This window comes from Mirounga angustirostris, unplaced genomic scaffold (genome assembly GCF_029215605.1).
Source record: "Mirounga angustirostris isolate CCGP_5_RB_7025 unplaced genomic scaffold, mMirAng1.0.hap1 SCAF_3, whole genome shotgun sequence".
NCBI lineage: Eukaryota > Metazoa > Chordata > Mammalia > Carnivora > Phocidae > Mirounga > Mirounga angustirostris.
In genome coordinates, this window is record NW_026991711.1 from 100,835,080 (window position 1) to 100,861,202 (window position 26,123).

At 38.7% G+C, this 26,123-nt stretch overlaps 1 protein-coding gene and 1 pseudogene across 1 annotated transcript in view; one reads left to right on the forward strand and one right to left on the reverse strand.

The window, feature by feature from the left end:
* The window catches only part of NCKAP5 (NCK associated protein 5), an 824,899-nt gene that overhangs the window by 722,869 nt on the left and 75,907 nt on the right, over nt 1-26,123 (reverse strand). The window lies entirely within an intron of this gene.
* LOC123839939 (U4 spliceosomal RNA) lies at nt 16,134-16,254 on the forward strand (annotated as a pseudogene).

The following is a 26,123-nucleotide window of genomic DNA, read 5'->3' on the forward strand; positions in this document are numbered from 1 at the left end:
GTAGCACTGAACATGTTCATGACCTCCTAATCCTATTGCTATGTATGTCTCTAATCGTTAGCATCAAAGAGCACTTACAAATGAATTCATATGGACAAAGTCCTCAACTAAGCATTCCAAACATATGCACCAGCATCCAACCCCAATCACTTTAAGAGGTTATATTAAAGCACAAACCATTTGGGAGTGTGGTAATATGGGGTGAGAGGAGACAGACTCAAATAGAACTCCTGTTCCTTGCCTTAAATGAGGATCAGCCTGAGCTGTACAAGAATGGGCAGCCAGCAGAGAGTGTCTGGGATGCCAGCCATTTCTAAACCACAGGCACGGGGTCTGCATTCACTCACATCACAACCCATTATCTTCCCAGCCAGGCTCCAAACCTTACCTCTGCTGAAGCAGAAGCCAAGTACACCAGCGAATGACCTTCCTGGGCCATCAGGACACTGCAGCCAGTCAGTATGGCTCCGTATGGCCTCAGCTCTCTGATCTGACAGCCCCAGTCAAACCTTCCTTTCCTCTTTCTGAACATTCCCAGTATGCTTCTCCTGCCTGTCAATATTTAACTACCCTGTCAAGTTACATTACATCACCTGCACTAAATCCGACCCCAGCGATAGCTAGAGGGTGTGCCTGCTCTATTCAATTCAGCTCAATGATTCTTTATCGAGAGCCTTCCATTCATTCATTTCTCTCAACACGTATTGAGCACCTACTGCATTTGGCATTGGAGGCACAAAAATGAAAGATCTGATCCCCAGAATATAGTTGGAGAAACAGACAAGACAGTGCAGTATGTGCCATGATGCTGAAGCTCAGAGCGCAGGAAGGTCTTCCGTTACAGGCTGGCTGCTGAGAGATGCAATGACGGGGACCAGAGAGTTCCCAGACATGGCAGCACTCACGGTGACATCTCGGATGGGCCACGTTAGATCTGGGGAGACACGAGGATGATAGGACCTAGCCTTGGTCCACAAGGAGCTTAAACTCAACACAAGGAGATCTGTCACTCTACAGCCTGGTAGTTATGTGCGTAAGTGCCACAGGAAGGTGCAGGGTATCAGACCAAACAGAATAGTCATTTCCCATATTGTTTTGATGAGTCTGATCATCAGCCATTTCTAAGACTAAACACTTGAACAAAGATGTCTTAACAGGAAGCGATGACTCCAGCCTGTAGATCCCTTAGTGCTGCAAACAGGGGCGATTTTCTCAGATCTCTGGAATAGCAGATAAATCTAGTGAGTACAGGAGATTGCCTGGGACCCAATTTTAAGACCAGGGAAAGAAGAATTCAGGTAACAGAGTAACGTTCTTCCCTGGTCAAAGGAATTAATCTGGGACCAAATGGCTCGGCCACAGGTGAACTACATACCCTTCTAATGTCTCCATGACTTTTACCAACACAAAATTTCTTGACATTTAATGAATGGTTGGTGTCTTTTACATAATATAGACAGACTTGAAGAGCCACTGAGCAGTAATACTAAACGGCGGTCTTTAACACCATCTGGGATCAGAAGCCTCAAAAGTTATTCACTTGGAGATTTTTTTCGAAGTTTGAGTTTACCATCAAAGCACAGCTCTCAAATATGCCTCATGCAGTCTCTTTTCTACCTAATCTTACTGAGGCTTCATACTCCAGGAACAAAGCCCCCCACATATGTGTGAACATTCAAAGGACCCCACCATCAGGGAGCCTAGGAGGTTGCTGTGGGAAGTGCTGGAATATTTGAATTGCAAAACACAGCTCAGCGATCTCAATACATCTAATTTGGGATAAGTTCCAAGCTCAAGAGCATCTCTGCGTGGAAGCAGTTCTATTAGTCAGTTTCTCAGGCAATTTTCCAGTTCCACATGTCCACTTCTCCAAGAGTTTCTAAGGCAAACATTTACAGTCTGTTGCAATACTTTACTTACAAGGTATTTAGGGTTTTGACAAATACTAACTGATATTGCCACCATTCCAATGAAAACTGATGACCCGTATCTAATGCCTATTACTTGGTAGTGGCTGAAGACATTTTTTAGTCAGTTAGTGATTTTAAGCAGAACACTGCTCCAGACAGCGCTTTCACATTCTGGAAGCACGGTTTGATTTCAGGCTTTAATAAATCCACTTCGCACGTTGAATCATCACAAAACTGAAGTTTTGCCACACTCAAGCTTGCTCTTTTTTAAACGAAGACTTTTTCAGAGCTTTTTTCACTTAATAACACAACACCCTTGGCATTAGGAATATTATACATTATTAATGGAACAACTGTTACTACTAATTGTCAAATGCCCATGGATTTCTGGATCTAATTAGAATGGATTTGTGTCATTTATCTCGCAATCCCACTAGAAAGATGAGATACTGTATGCTTTTTCCTTGTTTGCTTTTACAGGAAATTTTAGTTAATTTTAACAAATGTGAGGTAAATTTTTCAAACAATATCATTAATATCATGGCTGGTAAGATAACCAACATTCCACGGAAAACAACTAGCAAATGTGACTAACATTTCCAGATGTAAACCATGAAGAAATTCAGTTTTCAAAAGACAGAATATTTAAAATATATCCTGTTTATCTCTTGCATATGCAGCTATACAAAATAGAAGAAAGAACGTTTTGTGTGTTCGTTGGTTTTTAATAAGTCATCTTAAGGAGAAGTTCCAAAATAAAACTAATTGCCCAAAACCCAATTTAATAAATACTCATCTAGTTTAGAGAGCGAGTGACATTGTGTACTCACCATGAGCATAGATAAAGAACTTGAAACCTCAATGTTACGGGACCCCGGGCAAGGCACTCCAACCCCAGTATAAGGCTCTAAGCCTGCTTACCTCTTAGGAGGAGTAATTAAGGAAAAGTGATTTTTTTTCATGTTTAAGAATAAATTTTTAAATATTTTTTATTATGTTAATGATTTGTTGTTCAAGGTATACACCAACACTTATGTGTGTCAGGGAGTATTGTGCTTTTTAAACAGACACTTTGGGAGCATAGGACATGTTCTAGATCATAGAAGAGTCTTCCTTATGCTGCTATTAACAGTCACAGTTTTCCCAAGACTGGGGTATTTCCCAAGAAGCATCACTAGGAGTGCTAAAACCAGGAAAGTCTTGGGCAGGCCATAAGTTGGCCACCCAACTTGCTAATATTCAGATCATGTTAGAACTTCATCTGGGAACTGACTTCTATATGATATATTGTTTTGCATCTTGTTTGAGCCAACAGATTCTGATTCTTTAGGATTCAGTTGACTTTTGAAATAAATATTTATAGCCAGCCCTAATAAATGACATGGATTTTCAAGTTGCTTAAAATTTTTAGGTAGAAAATGAAATGTGTCTATCACAGAGGTTTTTTGTTTTTTTGGGTTTTTTTTTGTTTTTTTGAGGGACTCGGGAACTAAATCCAAAATCAAACTCAAAGAAACATCCAGAAGGACTTCATACCCTTGCTCCACAAATTGGGGTCTGCAGATTAGCAATATTGGCAGCACTAAAGCTTGTTATAAATGTATAAACCTGCCCCCCTCCTAGACCTCCTAAGTCAGGATCTGTATTTCTGTAAAATCCCTGGGTGGCTTGGAGGCACAAGACAGTTTGTGAAGCCCTCTTTTAGAATTTGGTTAAGCCTGGGGTAAAAAGAAGCAAACCTCCATAAACACATTTAATAGAGTTATAAAAATGAAAACATTCCTGCAACTCAAAGCATTTTGACCAAGAAAATGAAAGGTATTATTGTAATGTATGCTTTCTAGGTCTTGTGAATTTTAACTTCATAGTCCAGGAGGCCATAAAATGTAGCTAAACTCTCAATGAAGCCAATGATTCAATGGTTTTCCTACAAGGAAGCCTTTAGGATGCCAGGATCCAATTCAAAGGGTAGAGCCAAGGTGTATGGGGAGCCCCTGGGTGCACAGGTCTCTCCTCACCATCCTCTGCCCCTAGCATCTTCCCTTGAGTAGGGCATCAAACCTGAGATGACTCCTAGGTTGTAGGTTGACAACTGAAACATCAGTGGCAAAAGAATGCATAAAGAGCAAGTTTCTGACATACAGGTTGAGAGGTCTATTTTGGAACAGAAGGTCTAAGGGGTCAAAAAATCCCCTGGGTAGAGACAAGGCTGGTATTTGGACATACTGGTCTAGGGCAAAGCAAGTTACAAAACAGTAAGTGTATGACCCATCTTTGTAAAATACTGTGGGGAGCTGTCAGCAGAGGGACTGTATCAGATAATAAGGGGATAAGGGATTTTACAGAAGAGCGCATTTCAGGCCTAGAGGTCAGTGGAAACTCATGTCCTGTGGCTAGAAGGAAAAAGAGAGCAAAACAAAATGAAAGTGATATGCAAAGAATAACTAAAAGTTAAAGTGAAATCTAAAGAGATAACAATAACCAGAGTGAATTACAATAATATAAAGGGTAAAAATCTTTCTGTTTTGAAAGAGAAGATATATATTATAATGGCCAATACATAAGATTCTGAAACCCGAATTCTAAATATTTCAAATGGGGAGCCAGAAAAAGATCAAGTACAAAATTTTTATTTTGTGTATATAAGTGGGTAATTTGTACAATACAACAGAAAATGTAGTCTTTTTTTATGCCTATGGGATATAAATTTATAGAAAGTGATTACATATGTGGCCACAAAGAAAACACTAAAATTCCTTGAAGCAAATGAGGAAAAAAAACACACAAAAAGCACAAAAATCTAAGTGCGTCTAAATTAAAAAACAGTCTTCTAAATAATCTAAGAATTAAAAATGCAACAAAAATACAAAATACAAGTCATATGATGTGAATACAACAATCAAGACTGGGATGCAGCTGAACTCAGAAGAAAAGCTGTAGCTTGAAATGTTTTTATTTAAAAAAGAAAGACTGGAAATAAATGAATTAAACGTTCAACTTAAGGAGTTAACCTAAGAAAACAAAATAAACTTGAATAAAAGAGCAGAGGAAAAAAAAACTAAAATAAATTGGCCAGTAATTAATTTATACATTAATTTGACAAACATTCATTGAACAGTGACTAGGAGTTGTTTTGTTGTTGTTGTTGTTCTTGTGTTTTGCTACTCGTCCAGATTCAGGGATATGGCAGTAAATGATTGATGATAATTAATAGATGAACGAAAAATGAATAAATTATGTAGCTATTTCACACTCAGTGAAAAGAAACATAACTCCCTACACTTTTTAAAAAATATATTTATTTATTTATTTTTGAGAGACAGAGAGAGCAGGAGCAGGGGAGGGGCAGAGGGAGAGAGAAAGAGAATCCTCAAGCAGACTCTGTGTTGAGTGCGGAACTCCATGTGGAGCTTGATCCTAGGACCCTGAGATCATGACCTGAACAGAAATCAAGAGTTGGCCACTTAACTGACTGAGCCACCCATCACCCCTCCCTAGACTTTTAATACAATATGGGCAGGATGGAAAAGAATAATTTCATCGTCCAAGAAACCTGACAAACACTACCTCAGCCAGGAGATCAAAGTCAACATCATCTGTGATAGAGCCTGTTAATAGTACATACCCTTGATAGAAAGTGATGAAAATGGCTCTTTACTTCTGTGGTCTTTGTCCCCAAACCCATAACCCTCTATATAATCATGAAAAAAAACAAACCAAAACAAAACCAGACAAGTTTCAATCAAGAGGTATCTTACAAATTACCTGACCAATATTCCTAAAAAAACTGTCAGAATCCTCAACAACAAAAGAAGACTAAGAAATTGTGGTAGTCCAGAAGAGCCTAAGGCGACATTACAACTCAATATGAATGCATTCTAGATGGAATCCCGGAACAGGAGAAGAACATTAGGTAAAAGGAAATCTGAATAAAGTACAATCTTAATTAATAACAATGTATCATTAATTGTGACCAATGTACCATACTGATGTAAGATGTAATCACAGAGGAAACTAGGTGTGAGGTACATGGTAACCCTGGACTATCTTCTCATTTTTTCTGTAAATTGAAAATGGTTGCAACAAATAAAATCTACTTGAAAATCTAAAAATAAGTGGATAATTTCAGATAGTGATACAAATTATAAATACAGTACATAAAATAGGGTAATGCAATAGGATGGCCTAGGATGGGAGGGTGACAATGAAATGTCATCAGCAAAGTTTCACTGGAGGCATCTGAGCTGAGACTTTCAAAATGAGGTAGGGAGAACTATATAAAAATCTCAGGGAACTTGTTCCAGATAGACAACATCAAAACAAAAAATCAAGCAAACAAGCAAACAAAGGATAAATTAAACTGAAAGCTGATTATTCGAAAAGATAAATAAAACAAGCAGCCTTTTGGCATCCTGATTAAGAAGAGAAGATAAAAGCACACAACACAAGGACTAAGAAATAAAGTTTACTAAGTCAGCATGTCTTTTTTTTTTTAAAGATTTTATTTATTTGAAAGAGAGAGACAGAGAGAGAGAGAGAACAGAAGGAGGGGGAGTGGGAGAGAGTGAAGCAGGCTTCCCGCCGAACAGGGAGCCTGATGTGGGGCTCGATTCCAGGACCCTGGGACCATGACCTGAGCCGAAGGCAGACGCTTAACGACTAAGTCACCCAGGTGCCCCATTAAGTCAGCATGTCTTAACATGAAAGTTGGATAAAACTGGGATAAAAGAAGAAACCCGAATTTCATTTATAAAACTAAACATGTTTTAAATGGAATGTTAGCAAATTATATTCAGCCTTGTAGTAACACAAACTATGACCAAGTATAGTTTATTTTAGTTATAGAAGGATGAATCAACATTTAAAAAATCTATCAATTAAATCTATATTAACAAATTAAAAGAAAAAATGTGATTATGTCAATAGATGTTAAAAATCATTTACTACTGAGGGGCAGAGCAAGATGGAGGAGAAGAAGGAGACCTAAATTTCGTCTGGTCCTAGGAATTCAGCTGGATAGGGATCAAACCATTCTGAACACCTACGAACTCAACAGGAGATCGAAGAAAAGAAGAGCAACAACTCTCTGAACAGAAAAGCGACCACTTTCTGGAAGGTAGGATGTGCGTAGAAGTGAATCCGAGGCGATATTCGGGAGGATAGACAGCGGGGGAGGGGACCTCCATCAGCTGCTCCTGGCAAGTGATAGAGCCGCGGAGCACAAAATCAGAACTTTTAGAAGTCGGCTCCACTGAGGGACGTCACTCTGGTGGCTAAGCGGGGGGTGGAACCCTCGTGGGACAGTGTGGTCTCAGGACCCTTGGGGTCACAGAAAGACCGGGGGTGCCTGAGTGCAGCAGAGCTCCCAAGTATCGGAGCCGGGAAGCCAGTTGTAGAGACGGAGCTGAGGCGCGGGCTCTAGGCTCGAGGTTGCCATAAACCGTGATCCACGGCACAGGCGGGCCACTGCTCCTCCAGCAGGGACCCAACAAGCGGCAGATCCGGGGAGACTCACCTTCTTCCCCCAGGAGGAGAGGTGCGGGAGTGCACCACAAGGATCTGCTGGGTTTGGAGACTCCACACCAAGTCGGGTGCCAGAGATAGAAATGCTCGGTCACAGGCCAGGTGAGCACGGAGTGCGGCCGGAGACCAGGGAGATGGGAGTGACTGGCAGCTTTTCTCTGGGGGCGCACTGAGGAGCGGGGCCCCGAGTTCTCAGCTCCTCCGGGGCAGAGATTGGGAGGCTGCCATTTTCACTCTCATCCTCCAAAGCTGTACGGAAAGCTTGCAGGGAACAAAAGCTCCCGAGAGCAAACCCTAGCAGATAACTTAGCCCAGACCGGCAAGGGTGGGGCAATTCCGCCTCCGGCAAAGACATTTGGGAACCACAGCAACAGGACCCTCCACAGAAGATCAGCAAGAACAGCCAGGCAAGACCAAGTTTACAGATCAATGAGAACAGCAGAACTCCAGCGCTAGGGGAATACTGCACATAGAATTCATGGCTTTTTTACCATGATTCTTTACTCTTTCACAGTTAACTTTTTTTTTTAACTGTCTTTTTTTTTTTAATTTTTCTTTTTCCCTTTTTCAACCAACAGCTTATCAATCCCTTTTTTAAAAAACATTTTTATTTTTCATTTTTAGAGTCATATTCTATCCCTTCATACTAGTTACCCTTATTTTTGGCATATATATATAAGTTGTTCTCTCTTTAAAATTTTGAGATACAGTTTCTTCTATCAGATCAAAATATACCCTAAATCTCTAGTGTATGGCTTTGTTCTAGTCTCCTGCCTGATCACATTCTCTCCCTTTTTTTTCTTTTAAATCCTTTCTTTTTTCAAACAACTTATTATCAATTCCTTTTATAAAATTTTTTACAATTTTCATCTTTACAGTCATATTCCATCTCTTCATTGTATCAACCCTTATATTTGTACATATATAAGTTTTTCTTTCTTTAAAATTTTGGGAGGCACTTTCTTTTAACAGACCAAAATACATCCAAAATCAAATGTGTGGCACTGATCTATGCACCAGCCTGATCATATTTGATCATATTCTGTTTTTTCTGTTTTATTTTGTTCTGTTTTTGTTTGTTTTTATCTTTTTCCTTTCTCTTTTTTCTTTCTTTCCCTTTCTTTTCCCCCGGCTTCAGGTCTTTCTGATTTGTTTAGAGTATATTTTCTGGGGATGTTGTTACCCTGTTAGCATTTTGTTCTCTCATTCATCTATTCTCCTCTGGACAAAATGACAAAATGGAAAAATCACCTCAACAAAAAGAACAAGAGGTAGTACCAACTGCCAGGGACCTACTCAATATGGACATTAGTATGATGTCGGACCTAGAGTTCAGAATCATGACTTTAAAGATACTAGCTGGGCTTGAAAAAAGCATGGAAGTTACTAGAGAAACCCTTTCTGGAGGAATAAAAGAACTAAAATCTAACCAAGTCGAAATCAAAAGGGCTATTAATGAGGTGCAATCAAAAATGGGGGTGCTAACTGCTAGGATAAATGAGGCAGAAGAGAGAATCAGTGATATAGAAGACCAAATGATGGAAAATAAAGAAGCTGAGAAAAAGAGAGATAAACAACTACTGGATCACGACGGCAGAATTCGAGAGATAAGCGATACCATAAGATGAAACAAAATTAGAATAATTGGGATCCCAGAAGAAGAAAGAGAGAGAGGGGCAGAAGGTATATTGGAGCAAATTATAGCAGAGAACTTCCCTAATTTGGGGAAGGAAACAGGCATCAATATCCAGGAGGCACAAAGAAGCCCTCTCAAAATCAATAAAAATAGGTCAACACCCCGACATCTAATAGTAAAACTTACAAGTCTCAGAGACAAAGAGAAAATCCTGAAAGCAGCTCAGGACAAGAGATCTGTAACCTACAATGGTAGAAGCATTAGATGGGCAACAGACCTATCCACAGAGACCTGGCAGGCCAGAAAGGACTGGCATGATATATTCAGAGCACTAAACGAGAAAAATATGCAGCCAAGAATACTATATCCAGCTAGGCTGTCATTGAAAAGAGAAGGAGAGATAAAAAGGTTCCAAAAACTAAAGGAATTTGCAAACACGAAACCAGCCCTACAAGAAATCTTGAAAGGGGTCCTCTAAGCAAAGAGAGAGCCTAAAAGCAACATAGACCAGAAAGGAACACAGACAATATACAGTAACAGTCACCTTATGGGCAGTACAATGGCACTAAATTCATATCTTTCAGTAGTTACCCTGAATGTAAATGGGCTAAATGCCCCAATCAAAAGACACAGGCTATCAGATTGGATTAAAAAACAAGACCCATCAATATGCTGTCTGCAAGAGACTCATTTTAGAACCAAAGACATCCCCAGATTGAAAGTGAGGGGGTGGAAAACCATTTACCATGCTAATGGGCACCAAAAGAAAGCTGGGGTGGCAATCCTTATATCAGAAAAATTCGATATTAAACTAAAGACTGTAATAAGAGATGAGGAAGGACTCTATATCCTACTTAAAGGGTCTATCCAACAAGAAGATCTAACAATTGTAAATATCTATGTCCCTACCATGGGAGCAGCCAATTAGATAAGGCAATTAATAACAAAAGCAAAGAAACACATCGACAACAATACAATAATAGTGGCGGACTTTAACACCCCCTCACTGAAATGGACAGATCATCTAAGCAAAAGATCAACAAGGAAATAAAGACTTTAAATGACATACTGGACCAAATGGACTTCACAGACATATTCAGAACATTCCATCCCCAAGCAACGGAATACACATTCTTCTCTAGTGCCCATGGAACATTCTCCAGAATAGATCACATCCTAGGTCATAAATCAGGTCTCAACCGGTACCAAAAGATTGGGATTATTCCCTGCATATTTTCAGACCACAATGCTTTGAAACTAGAACTCAATCACAAGAGGAAAGTCAGAAAGAACTCAAATACATGGAGGCTAAAGAGCATCCTACTAAAGAATGAATGGGTCAACCAGGAAATTAAAGAAGAATTTAAAAAATTCATGGAAACCAATGAAAATGAAAACACACTGTTCAAAATCTTTGGGATGCAGCAAAGGCAGTCCTAAGAGGAAAGTATATAGCAATACAAGCCTTTGTCAAGAAACAAGAAAGGTCTCAAATACACAACCTAACCCTACACCTAAAGGAGCTGGAGAAAGAACAGCAAATAAAGCCTAAACCCAGCAGGAGAAGAGAAATAATAAAGATCAGAGCAGAAATCAATGAAATAGAAACTAAAAGAACAGTAGAACAGATCAACGGAACTAGGAGCTGGTTCTTTGAAAGAATTAACAAGATTGATAAACCCCTGGCCAGACTTATCAAAAAGAAAAGAGAAATGACCCAAATCAACAAAATCATGAATGAAAGAGGAGAGATCACAACCAACGCAAAAGAAATACCAACAATTATAAGAACATATTATGAGCAACTATATGCCAGCAAATTTGATAACCTGGAAGAAATGGATGCATTCCTAGAGATGTATCAACTACCAAAACTGAACCAGGAAGACATAGAAAACCTGAACAGACCTATAACCACTAAGGAAATTGAAGCAGTCATCAAAAATCTCCCAACAAACAAGAGCCCAGGGCCAGATGGCTTCCCAGGGGAATTCTACCAAACATTTCAAGAAGAATTAATACCTATTCTTCTGAAACTGTTCCAAAAAGTAGAAATGGAAGGAAAACTTCCAAACTCGTTTTACAAGGCCACCATTACCTTGATCCCAAAACCAGACAAAGACCCCATCAAAAAGGAGAAATACAGACCAATATCCTTGATGAACATGGATGCAAAAATTCTCACCAAAATACTAGCCAATAGGATCCAACAGTACATTAAAAGGATTATTCACCACGACCAAGTGGGATTTATTCCTGGGCTGCAAGGTTGGTTCAACATCCGCAAATCAATCAACGTGATGCAATACATCAAAAAAGAAAGAACAAGAATCACATGATCCTCTCAATAGATGCAGAAAAGGCATTTGACAAAGTACAGCATCCTTTCTTGATCAAAACTCTTCAGAGTATAGGCATAGAGGGTACATAACTCAATATCATAAAAGCCATCTATGAAGAACCTACAGCGAATATCATTCTCGATGGGGAAAAACTGAGAGCTTTCCCCCTGAGGTCAGGAACACAGCAGGGATGCCCACTATCACCACTGCTATTCAACATAGTATTAGAAGTCCTAGCCACAGCAATCAGACAACAAAAAGAAATAAAAGGCATCTGAATCAGCAAAGAAGAAGTCAAACTCTCACTCTTTGCAGATGATATGATACTTTAGATTGAAAACCCAAAAGACTCCACCCCAAAACTGCTAGAACTCATACAGGAATTCAGTCAAATGGCAGGATATAAAATCAATGCACAGAAATCAGTGGCATTCCTATACACCAACAACAAGACAGAAGAAAGAGAAATTAAGGAGTCGATCCCATTTACAATTGCACCCAAAACCATAAGATAGCTAGGAATAAATCTAACCAAAGAGGCAAAGGATCTGTACTCAGAAAACTATAAAATACTCATGAAAGAAACTGAGGAAGACACAAAGAAATGGAAAAATGTTCCATGCTCATGGATTGGAGGAACAAATATTGTGAAGATGTCAATGCTACCTTGAGCAATCTACACATTCAATGCAATCCCCATCAAAATACCATCCACTTTTTTCAAATAAATGGAACAAGTAACCCTAAAATTTGTATGGAACCAGAAAAGACCCCAAATAGCCAGAGGAATGTTGAAAAAGAAAAGCAAAGCTGGCGGCATCACAATTCCGGACTTCCAGCTCTATTACAAAGCTGTCATCATCAAGACAGTATGGTACTGGCAAAAAAACAGACACATGGATCAATGGAACAAAATAGAGAGCCCAGAAATGGACCCTCAACTCTATGGTCAACTAATCTTCGACAAAGCAGGAAAGAATGTCCAATGGAACAAAGACAGTCTCTTCAACAAATGGTGTTGGGAAAATTGGACAGCCACATGCAGAAGAATGCAACTGGACCATTTCCTTACACCACACACAAAAACAGACTCCAAATGGTTGAAAGACCTAAATGTGAGACAGGAGTCCATCAAAATCCTAAAGGAGAACACAGGCAGCAAACTCTTCGACCTTAGCTGAAGGAACTTCTTCCTATAAACATCGCCAAAGGCAAGGGAAGCAAGGGCAAAAATGAACTATTGGGACTTCATCAAGATAAAAAGCTTTTGCACAGCAAAGGAAACAGTCAACAAAACCAAAAGACAACCAACAGAATGGGAGAAGATATTTGCAAATGACATATCAGATAAAGGGCTAGTATCCAAAATCTATAAAGAACTTATCGAACTCAACACCCAGAGAACAAATTATCCAATCAAGAAATGGGAAGAAGACATGAACAGACATTTTTCCAAAGAAGACATCCAAATGGCCAACAGACACATGAAAAAGTGTTCAACATCGCTCAGTATCAGGGAAATCCAAATCAAAACCTCAATGAGATACCACCTCAAACCAGTCAGAATGGCTAAAATTAACAAGTCAGGAAATAACAGATGCTGGTGTGGATACGGAGAAAGCGGAACCCTCCTACACTGTTGGTGGGAATGCAAGCTGGTGCAGCCACTCTGGAAAACAGTATGGAGGTTCCTCAAAAAGTTGAAAATACAGCTACCATATGACCCAGCAATTGCACTACTGGATATTTACCCCAAAGACACAAATGTAGGGATCCGAAGGGGTATGTGTACCTCAATGTTTATAGGAGCAATGTCCACAATAGCCAAACTATTGAAAGAGCCAAGATGTCCATCGACAGATGAATAGATAAAAAAGAGGTGGTATATATATACAATGGAATATTACACAGCCATCAAAAGGAATGAGATCTTGCCATTTGCAATGACATGGATGGAACTGGAGGGTATTATACGGAGTGAAATAAGTCAGAGAAAGACATTTATCATATAACCTCACTGATATGAGGAATTCTTAATCTCAGGAAACAAACTGAGGGTTGCTGGAGTGGGGTGTGGGGTGGGAGGGATGGGGTGGCTGGGTGATAGACATTGTGGAGGGTATGTGCTATGGTGAGCACTGTGAATTGTGCAAGACTGTTGAATCACAGATCTGTACCTCTGAAACAAATTGTTAAGAAAAAAAAAAAAGAAGAAGATAGCAGGAAGAGAAGAATGAGGGGGGAGGAAATCGGAGGGGAAGATGAACCATGAGAGATCATGGACTCTGAAAAACAAACTGAGAGTTCTATAGGGGAGGAGGGTGGGAGGATGGGTTAGCCTGGTGATGGGTATTAAAGAGGGCACGTTCTGCATGGAGCACTGGGTGTTACACACAATGAATCATGGAACACTACATCAAAAACTAATGATGTAATGTATGGTGATTAACCTAACAATAAAAAAATTCTCAAAAAAAAATCATTTACTACTATTTTGTAAGAACTCTTCTTGACTTTAAGTAAAATAAACATCAGAGGAAGCTTCCTATGCATGAGAAAGCATTTATCAGAAACCAATATAAAACACATTGAAAGTCATAAATAAAGTGAGAATGTCCTCTATCTCTGTTTAATTTTCAACATTGTTTGAGATGTTGTAATATAACTAGCAGATGAAATAAGATGCGAAAATGAAATAAATGATACAAATATTGAAAACAATATGGAATATAAAAACAATTACTCACGGAATTATGTATACCTAGAACAATCAAGAAATATAAGAAAATCTTTTTAAATTCAGACTGTATTAAGGCAGTTGAATATAAGGTAAACATAAAAATACAACAGTGCTTATTTATACTGTACATTAACAGGAAAGAAAAGTAGAATGAAAATCTCAAAACTCTTCTTGTTTTTTGAGAGAGAGAACCTGTTTCGCTGAGGTGCCCAAGGGCCAATGAGACGCATATGAAACAAACTAGTACTACATTGGAGAGAGCCTCCGAATTTGCAGTAAGAATTCCCCACAAGTCAAACATCGACAGAACTTGGCTTTTCCATCAAGTTGGTCAGTCCCACTCTCCATGTTTCCTATGTTTCAGTGGGTCATTTCAAGTTGTCTCCAAATGTGTCATCTCCTTCCAGCATAGAATTAATTACTGTATGTTGATGCAACATTTGAACCACCGCCCGCTCCCACTCTGGCCTTTTAGAGGCAGAGAGATCCATGTCCAAGGTACGCAGGCAGCTCAAAAACCCTGAAGGCTGCCTCTTTGATGTGGCCTTTTTGTTTCACTGACTCATTCCTGGAGAAAACATGCTGAAGTTGTTGAAAGATCAGTTGAGATCTCTGCAGCGTAAGCAATAACATGCGGCTTTACGACGTCTGCATAAACACAGAGGCACCGAGAAACAGGGCGATCTGGATAGTGAGTGGTCTTTTTGATAGCAGGTTCATAATCTGGGTTCATATATATATATATATGAGATTTGATTTTATTTTTTACCAATCATACCTAAACCTCAGTAGCAAATGCTTCTTCATGATACTGATATTGGATGGGGTGGAGGCTGGGGGTGGAGGTGATGCTAATAAAGATGGAAAGGGAGAGGAGCACTATTCCTCTACCATCAGAATAAGAAACAAGGAATCAGTGTTCCATGTGAATGAAGAGAAGAATCAAATCCATTTACGTGAAAAAAAATTTAAAAATCACAACCTAAGACCTGAAAGCGTGTTAGTGATTTGTAAGTCTATAAAATCGTCCTGTTTAAAAGAAAGAATGTGTTTCCCTCTGAAACATACACATTCACCATACACTAGGATCTGATAAATATCAAAATCACGGAATCTATCGCTATGTCATTCCTTAGCTTTTGCTTCAATATCTGCAAATTAGGTTGAAAAGTGAATTTTCTTTAAGCGCCTCCTGTTGTTCTTTGTTGCAGCAAGAGCTCATTAAACTTCAAAAAGGGAACATGGCCATTTGCAGTGGAACTGCAGGACTAATCCTACCACATTATCTGTATCATGCAACAAACTTAGGATCATTATAGTTTCATGAGCTACAATAAAAATTGCTCATTAATTATTCATAGTCTGTTTCCAGTATACAGAATAAAAAAAAAAAAATACACAAGAGAAGCAGAAATGCTGTTATCCTAAACATTTAGATAGGTCAACAGAAGACTCAGCTGAGCTGGAAAACATCAGATTTCAGAGCTCCTAATAGCACTGATGGCTTGAGTGCCTCGAGAGTATCACACCTCCTTCCCTACATGCTGTCAAATGTTCCCATTACCTATTGTCACTCTTAAGCCCCAGGGAAACACAACATCAAGGTTATCCATCCTGTAGGCTAACGGACTCAGCCCCAACCTGTATGTCAAGGAGCATGCTGAAAGCAGATCTTTAAACAATCAAATTGGCCTTCCTAAATATCTGGCCATGAATGTGGCATATTATTTTCATTAACATCTAACTCCCCTACCTGACTCTAAGCTTCATGGGCTCCGGAGCAGATGGAATCATTCTGCTCATCCCTGTAGTCTCAGAATCTGGAATAGTGCCTGGCACACAGAAGACAATAAATACTTAATGTTGACTAGATCATAGAATAAGAGTCTCTCCACTTTATGCACCTATGAGATGGGCATAATTCCTGTAACCATTTCTTCATTGCTGGGCGTTTAAGTGTCTTCTTACATTGTAATACTTTAAGCTTTGCACAATGGCAGTATCATAGCCAATGAGGTTTATCCGAGGCACGATTATTGCTAATTGAAAACTTTACATTGTAATACTTTAAGATTTTTTTTAAATTTATTTATTCGACAGAAAGAGAGACAGCAAGAGGGAACACAAGCAGGGGTAGTAGGAGAGGGAGAAGCAGGCTTCCTGCTGAGCAGAGAGCCCGATGTGGGGCTCAATCCCAGGACCCTGGGATCATGACCTGAGCCGAAGGCAGACGCTTAACAACTGAGCCACCCAGGCACCCCGGCATTGTAATATTTTAAATATTGGTGTGATGAATATCTTTATTCATGTGATTTCTTCATATTTTGGGTTCCCAAAAGGAGAATTGGTGGGTTAAAAAATCAGAACATTTTTATGGTTCTTGATATGTAATGCCAAATTGTTTATGGGTGAATCATATCACAAGTAAAACATAGAAGAACAAATTTTACCACTGGCTCATAAATATCAGCCATTAAAAATGTTTTTTAAAGTACTAGATAACTTAAGGGGAAATTAGAATGCTTGCTCATATTTTGCTGTAATTTGAATGTCTTAATTTGGCAAATTGAGTATTTTTCTCTGTTTATTTAAGTAATCGTATTTTCTCTTTGGTGCATTTGCCAGGGAATGATCGGGTCATGGCTGTTCCTCTGTGTGTGGGAGCCTTTCTTAGATACTTAAAGAAACTTCGGCACCATAACTTCTCTGCCAATTTCATTCCTTTTGCTTTAAATACTCTTTCTCAAGAATACAACAGGACTCTTGAAAGCTGGAGTTTAGGTGATACTTCTATTGGCCAGGGATCTCATTACTATATGGGCTTATACGATAAGGAGTCACTCCGGCTCATCTTTTGGGTCCCTCATGGTGGTCATCTAGATTATTTACATGTGTGTTGATAAACACCATTAGAGGTTTTCACTCTGGAAGAATTAGTGAGTTATTTTACAGAGTCAGGCACGTTTTATGGGCCAATAAGTACTAACCTAAGTAAGTCATAGTCAGGGACCAGCCGACCAAAGAAATCCTATACCTATAAAAGTTTCAGTGGTAATACAATTGAAAGCTGTCACCAAATCCTGTTATCTATCTGGGTAGAAAAGTGCTCAACAAAACAGTGATAGCCGAGAAGGTAGAGAGCTGAATTAAGGCCAACAAAAACCTTTGAGTACATGGCAGATTCAAGATAATAGCTGAGTGATAAAATAAAACCTTCCCAGAAACCCAAGTCTTAATAAAATTGCTCTAAAAGTGCTTTGGGGCTACTGGTCTATTTAACTTCTTCGTGTTCCTAGGGCTCGAGGACATTTGGTTTTGGTAGTAGGTACATTTACTGATGTGTCGGCAATCGGGACAACTGGTAATGGGGCTCAAAGTGGAATCTGGTTTGTATAGTCTCACAAAGGTTGCTATTCTTGTATAAATATTTACATTTGACTTCTAAAACAAAGCAATCTGTCATTGTTCTAGACACCCATTGCTTAAACACTTGGAATGAAAGATTCCAAGAATACCTATAAAACTATTTTAGATTTCAGAGGTCAAAAATTCTCAAAGCTAATCCAAGGTATGCTTGGTAAAGCTAAATGTTTACCTCTTCCTTTGTTTCTGTTTGGCTGGACAATGGTTGATAAGAAGAGAAAGAGCATTTATCTTAAAAGTGCTCCTTTTCAAGAATCATTTAAATAAACAGAGCTAAATGTCAACCACATTCTACAAATAAGTTAATTTCAAGGGGGGTTCCTTTTTGTCTCCCATTGGAGATCACAGTTGAGCAGGGGAAAGGAAGTAAAGTATAATGGTGAAGAGCATAGATTGGAGACAGGCAGCCCCAGTATAATCCCAGTTCTGCCTTTCTTAACTGTATAATTGGGGATGCACCATTTAATTCTATATCCCTCAGTTTCCTCATCTGCAAAATAAGGTTGATAATGACACTACCTCACAGTGTTGTTGTGAAGAGGAAGTGGGTTAAAATGTAAAAACCCTTCAAAGCAGTGCCTAGTATATAGAACCATATATTTTCCAATATGTGATTACGACTATCTCAAGAGTAGAGCTTATATAACTGTGTTCTCTAATACTCGACATTACTGCAGCACATAGTAGCTGATCAATAAACAATTGCTGAATGAACAGCTGACTATAAAGGATTTTGTAATAGAATTTCTTTAAAGGACAACATTTCCTTGTACCATCAAAGCATGACAATTCAATACAGGACTGACAGACTGTTTTCAGAAACAATTCCAGAGTGCAGAATATGTGCACCTTTATGCATCAACAGAATGAATAATGAGAGAGCAATGAACAATATTAAATAAGAGACAAGTAAGAGTTTTAATGCAAATCCAAATGACTTTCTATTAATGCAAGTACTATTTTCTTGGCATAGCCCCGGGCTGCCCTTCTACTCTTTACAGATAAAGCTATGACTATAACACCATCTGGGATAGGTCAAGACCAAGTGGAGATTCTGAGCTCATCCCTGATTACTCCTTTATTCAAGTGGGGGTTAGAGAGTGGGTGGGAAAGTTTCAGGGAAAGATTTTCAAATGACACAGATTCACTAATAAAATGCTCAGGAGCTGATTTAGGCCTATTTAATCTCCAAGACATCTGAAACAACACAACATCTGTAATGACTTCTTATCCTGGAAAACCCCAGAGAATTTTACATTTTTTTTTTTAATCCATGTATTTAGCAGTCACATCACTCATTACTGAAATGCAGTTCTTGTTTCTAGAGTAAGGGAGAGAAATGTTTTTAATAGGCACCACAAGATAATGAGATGACTAGACACACAGCTCCCATCATTGAAAACGGAGACAGACCAGCTTTACCAAGTTGGAAGAGGGCCAGCCTCTACAGCACTCACCATATTCTGGGTGTGGCATCACCAGCTTCCTCCTTGGACAGAAATGGAATAAGAGGCTGGGTAAGTATATGAGTGAGGTAATGAGTGAATGATTAAATGAACAAATACAATAAAGTTAGAGAGGATATTGGCCTCCAAAGAGTTTAGTAGAAAGAGGCAGGGCCTTCCCCACTCATCAAATCTGCCAAAGAACGGATTCTATTTTAAACATTAATACATGGCTACTGGTTATCATATTGGACAGTGAAGGCTAGATGAGTCCCTTGGACATTTCTTTTCTTTTTCTATTTCATGGTGTTCTCTTCTCTCGCCTGCTACTTACATATTGGGGTTCCTCTTTGGCCCGCTGCTTTGGTGACTATGCATCCTCTCCTTGGCTGTCCTTGAGACACCTGATACCCTGCACCACCAAAATCTAACTTTTCATCTTCCCAGGTAAAATTGCTACTCTTCATGAGTTTGTTACTTCAATTGCAGGCACTACCACCCCTCCAGGCCCCCAAACAGGGAACTCTTCTTGACAGCTCATCTCTCTCACACCACCCCCATTGATGTGATTCTCGGTTCTTGCTATATTTATGTTTACCTTCCAATTATTTTTCAAATCCACCCTCTGCACCCCAACTACCATTGTACACTCCAAATGGTCATCCACTCTTTCCTGTATTTCAACTGACATTCTTCTAGCTCAGGAACTCTTAGTGTTGGCTGCACATTAGAATCACAAGGGGAATTGAAAACATGAACAGTGCCTGGATCTACCCCAAGAGATGTGGTTTTACTCAGGATGAGCTGCGACCCAGGCAATGGTATTTTTTAAAGCTCCTCACATCACTTTGTGCAGACAGACTTGAGAATAATTCTTCCTGCTCATCTCTCTGGCTCTGGCTTTGTCCCCCCTACAGCCATACCCTGGAGAAGCACCAGGCTGCTCTTTCTAGAATGTTCATCTAGAAAATGAAACCCAAATTCCTTAACTATCCCTAGCCTTCCTACTTATGTCCTGACATTCTCAAACTCACAGAAGCAGACAGTAAGACGGTGGCATCCAAGTACTGACGGGGGGTGCGGGGGGTTGGAAGTAGGGACAGAAACTGGGACATGTTGATATAAAGTTTCAATTATGAAGGATGAATAATTTCTGGAGCTCTAATGTACACATGGTGACTATAGGTAAAAATACTGCATTGTATACTTGAACTTTGCTAAAAGAGTAAATCTTAAATGTTCTTATAGTACACATGCACACAAATAACTATATGAGGTGATATTTAAATTAGCTTGATTGTGGAAATCATTCACAACATATTTGTATGTCAAAACATCATGTTGCCTACCACAAATACATAAAATTTTTATTTGTCAATTATGCCTCAATAAATCTGGAAAAAATAAAAGATCTGATAAAAAAAAAATGAAACAAAACCAAATCATCACATATCCACTCCTTAAAAAATATGATTTTGAGATTAAATTTAGGTCTTCTCTCTCAGCTTCATATCACTTATTGTACTTTTTGTGTGTTCTCTGGGGATGCTGGAGAAGTTCCATATGTCAACAGGTTAGTGAGGACAAAAGTATAGATGATTCCTGGGGATGACCCCAGCCCATGTCTGTTCTCACAAGAGCAGGTCTGCTTTCTGTGGCCAAAGACTTGGGCTCTGGGGTCAATCTATCTGCATTTGAATTGTGCTCTTCCACTGGGAGGATGACTGACTTTGGTGAGTTATGTAAACTCTTTAAGTCAGTCTTATAATGGAGGACATTGATGTGCCTACCTCATGCAGTCCTTCTGAGAATTACATAAGGAAAACTAAGCAAGAAGTTTACATGGTGCCTGTCACAGAGAAAGCCCTGAATGAATAGTAGCCCCGTATTACTTTATGTCTTTTCCTTGTTGGAGTTAACAATAATATTCATTTGAAGAAGGGATTTGCCTGCTTTTAAAATACTTTGTGAAAGCGCTGTTCTAGAATGTTGCGACTGTAGAGAGTCCAACCTAGTTCTCCCTTGGGATCTCAGTAATTCGAGTTGCTAATGGATCCAGTGTTCTTTATTCTGCAATTCAGAGACTGAAGTCCACGCCTTGCCTGTTCACTAGAACCCGTCAGTGTAAAAGAAAACACCAACCTAGGACTCACATTTCGATGTGAGCCACAGGTGTTGGTGGGTGCCAGCTTCTGGATGGCATAAAAAGAAATGAATGCTCTTGCCAGTGTTGAGAATATGACTGCAGTATGCCTATTACAAATATTTACCTTTTTAGCTGGAATACCAGGGGACACTAGGGTTTCTGTTTGAACAGTGCTTTGAGGCAGAACTCATTGAAGCTACATGGCAAGCTTTGCATAAATAAACTCTTTTATGATTATACTTGTAACATATCATACCATCAGGCTGCAAAATAAAGCTTGGGGGGACAAAATAATCCCAGTTATTCACATATAACTATAGTTCCCAATACAGATTTGTAGATAACTTCACATAAAGTATAATAGGAAATTTTTTATTTTTGGCAAAATGCATCCATCAACTAGTGTTGAAAAAGTAGTATAATTTGGGGTTACAGTCTAGGGACTATAGTCAATGCCTTTGGGGTCAAACAAACACAGGTTTGAGAAAAGTAAGGCACTTAGAGCATCTAGAACCTAAAATAGATGCTGTAAATTTTAACTCTGATAATAATAGTAAACTAATCATTAATAATATTATTCTCTAAGGGCATTTGACATAATTTTACCAATCAAGTAATTAGGTTGTATTTTTTCTATCACATTTTGTTTTTTAATGCTGCTATTAATTTGTCATCTTAGATCAACCCCAAAAATACTCCCGCAGACTTAAAACCTGGTTTCAATAATTTTAATTTTCTCTTAGAAGTGAGCAGATCAACACTGAGCTATGGAAATGAGATTGAGGTGTCTGGATTTTCATGACCAGAAGGCATGATAACTTGTCCTCAAATTGTTTGATCTTGTTACCCTTTCTGCTGAATACTTTGAGTCATGCCAGAGTACAGAATGCCTTTTATTCAAAAGCTTCCAAAAGAGAGATTGCGTCGACAGTAATTCAGAGCAAGCTGCTGAAAGGCTATATTAATCCCGATCCTGGGATATTACACTAAATATTTGACAGGAATCCAAATTTTCATGAAGCCTTCCACTAAGAAGATAATCTTTCATAATTTTAACTGTGAAAGGGGAGGACTTGATCTTTTGAAATGGAAAAGGTGAGTCTAATTGAATTTCCTTCTTTGGTTTCTTATTAAAGATGGGTCCAGATTGAATCATATTCAATTAATGATTGTACTTGGGATATATTGTTCTTTTCAGGAGCTGAAAATAAGATTAACAAAGCTAGAAAAAAATGTAGGGGGCAGTGATGCCAATTCAACACTTAAAGGGCTAGGCATATGGAGAAGCAAAGACCTATTTTGATGCCATATGATTCCGGAGCAGGCCACTCTTCTTGACCAATTCAAGGACTGAGTGGAAAGCTGTGTGATACTGAGCATCACTTATGAGGAAAAATAAACTTACAAATGCTACAAACAATAATCAAGACATACCATTCTGACTTGCCTCTTCTCCTGCCTATCGACCCAAAACACTATGATCTTATCATTGTCAACTCAGTACACACCTGTCAGGAGCTCACTGCAGGCTACCCCCCCAGTTCCCAGGCACCACAGCTCAGGTTTAAGACTTACAGGTAAATTAGCAGAATTAGGCCAAATATTTTAAAACTGGGACTGTCCAGGAGCACCATTCCTGTAATTATAATCTCTCTAAAACTCTCCCTTCCATAAACTTTTCTGGGGATATTTTTCTTCTACATCTTAAAGACTGGCATTTTACCACAGCAGAACTTGCCATTTTTTGCTAATTGTCTCATAGCTCTCTTTGTGTATTGCCTACATAGTGATGATGTAAGTGCTTCCAGGACAAACTGACCAGCTCTTCTATTCTTCAAGGTCTTTATAGTACAAAATACATTATCGGTGCTTAATTAGTACTTCTCTAAATAAAGCTGGTTTGTGGGGGTAGAGGGTGGGGGGAAAGAGGTGGTACAAGTTTGAAGACAGAATCTAGAATATCATTCTATCTCTGCCCCCTTGACATCTGTGTGAGCCAGAGTGAGTCCCCATTTATAGAATGGGCATAATAACACACAACACCGTGATAATATTATGTGACATTTGTGCATTGCCTGGCATGTAATAAGGGCTTAATCCATACACACTCCCTTCGTGAACAGAAACACTGACCTAAGAAAGGTTTTAAAGTGTGAGAGGGAATGGACTATAGTACTCATGAGCATGGACTCTAGAACAAGACTGCCTAAATTCAAGCCCAATTCAAAACCTCCAGCCATGGGATTTGGGGTTAAATGCTTAAGATCTCTGTGCCCCAGTTTCTTAACCTGTGAATATTAATTCGTAATTATTTGCAATTGTTTATTTTTGTAATATTTGTAATTGACCCCAAAGGCATTGACTATAGCCCCTAGATACTAATGATATCTACCCCCGTAGACGTGAGGCTTAAATGAGTTAGTGCTTTATATCCCTTATGAGTGCCTGACACAAACAGGTGACTTTAGTATCACTAAGGATGAGCCTACTCAAGACATACAAATGAACTTGGTCTATTTTAAAGGTCTTTTAAAACTCTGGATGTATAGTTCTATGAAGAAAACATACACACACACACACACACACACAGAGTTATCGGAGTTTAACTTTTTTTCCTTCCTCTCTTACAACTTACACATCTGCTACCTGTGGTAAGTGAGCCTAATCAATTTATGATCTGCCATAACCAGCTAGGAAGCTGAATGTGAAAAGGAAAGCTGAAGTCAAACCTGATATTCAGTTTGAAAGATTATTTATTAGAATATCAGTCTTGTATATTCATTAGTGAATTTCACCTGCATTTCTCTTCATATATACAACTTACTTATGCTGAAAGGTATTATCTGTATTATAGATGATTTGGTAAAATAAACAGATTAAATAGCAAAAAAAAAAAAAAAAAGAATATCAGTCTTCTCAGGGCACCTCGGTGGCTCAGTCAGTCTGTCTTTGGCTCAGGTCATGATCTCTGAGTCCTGGGATTGAGCCCAGCACTGGACTCCCTGCTCAGCAGGGAGTCTGCTTCTCCCTCATCCTCTGCCCTAGCCCCCACTCATGCTAGTGCTCTCTCTTTCTCTCTCTCTCAAATAAATAAATAAAATATTTTAAAAATAAAGAATATCAGTCTTCTGTAGAGATGGTCTGAAGGGAGAGCTGTAAGTGACTTGTCTAAGATAGATGTGCAAGGAGGAAAGGTCTGGACTCCAAGCCTGGCACTGAACTGAACTTTCAAAGAATCTTTCAGTCAAGTTCACCAATGTCTAAAATTTAGGTCCTTGCAGCAGAAGGGCTACATCAGCACAAGTTTCATTACTTAGCTAGCCAGCAGTCTTCACGGGGCCAGGACACAAAACACTTGCCAAGAAAGACTAAACACTACAAGACACTCGTTTTAGACCTACAGACACATGCAGACTGAAAGTGAAGGAATGGAAAAGCATCTATCAGGCAAATAGAAATGAAAAGACAGCCAGATAGCCATATTTACATCATACAAAATAGACTTTAAAGAGAAGACTAAAATAAGAGACAAAGAAGGACATGTATAATTATAAAGGGAACAATCCAACAAAAAGATTTAACAATTATAAATATTTATGCATCAACTATGAGAGTACCTGAATATATAAAGCAGAAAATAATCAATAGTAATACAGCAGAAGTAGGGGATTTTGATATCCCACTTACATCAATGGACAGATCAGCTAAACAGAAAATCAACAAGGAAAGAGTGGCTTTGAATGAATCATTGGACTGGATGGATCTAACAGATATATTCAGAACATTCCACCCTGAAACAGCAGAATACACGTTTATTTCAAGTGTACATGGAATATTCTCCAGAAGAGATCATGTATTAGGCCACAAAATAAGTCTCAACAAATTAAAAAAGACTGAGGCATACCATACGTCTTTTCTGACCACAATGCTATGAAACTAGAAATCAACAAGAAAAAATCTGAGAAGAACACAAATACACTGATATTTAATAACATGCTAATAAATAATGACTGGGTCAACCAAGATATGAAAGAGGACAAAAAATATATGGAGACAAATGAAAATGAAAATACAACAATTCAAAATCTTTAGGATGCAACAAAGCTGTTCTAAGAGGAAAGGTTATAGCAATACAGGCCCACCTCAAGGAGCAATAAAAATCTCAAATAAACAACCTAACCTTACACCTAAAGGAGCCAGAAAAAAAAGAACAAATAAAACCCAAAACCAGTAGAAGGAAGGAAATAATAAAGACGAGAGTAGAAATAAATGAAATAGAAACTAGAATGAATGAATAAATGAATGAATGAATAAATAAAGTAGAACAGATCAATGAAACTGGAGCTGGTTCTTTGAAAATATCAACAAAATTGATAAACCTTTAGCCAGACTCGTTTAACAAAGAATGAGGACTCAAAAGAGCAAAATTAGAAATGAAAGGGAAAAATAACAACCAACACCACAGAAATACAAAAACTGTAAGAGAATATTATGAAGAATTATATGCCAACAAACTGGACAACTTAGAAGAAATGGACAAATTTCTAGAAACATATAACCTCCCAAAACTGAATCAGGAAGAAATAGGAAATTTGAACAGACTCATTATCAGCAATGAAATTGAATCAATAATCAAAAACTCCCAACAAACAAAAGTCTAGGACCAGATGGCTTCACAGGTGGACTCTGCCAAACATTTAAAGAAGGGCCATATGCACCCCAATGTTCATAGCAGCAATGTCCACAATAGCCAAACTGTGGAAAAAGCCAGGATGCCCTTCAACAGACAAATGGATAAAGTAGATGTGGTCCATATACACAATGGAATATTATTCAGCCATCAGAAAGGATGAATACCCAACTTCTGTATCAACATGGATGGAACTAGAGATTATGCTAAGTGGAATAAGTCAAGCAGAGAAAGTCAATTATCATATGGTTTCACTTATTTGAGGAAT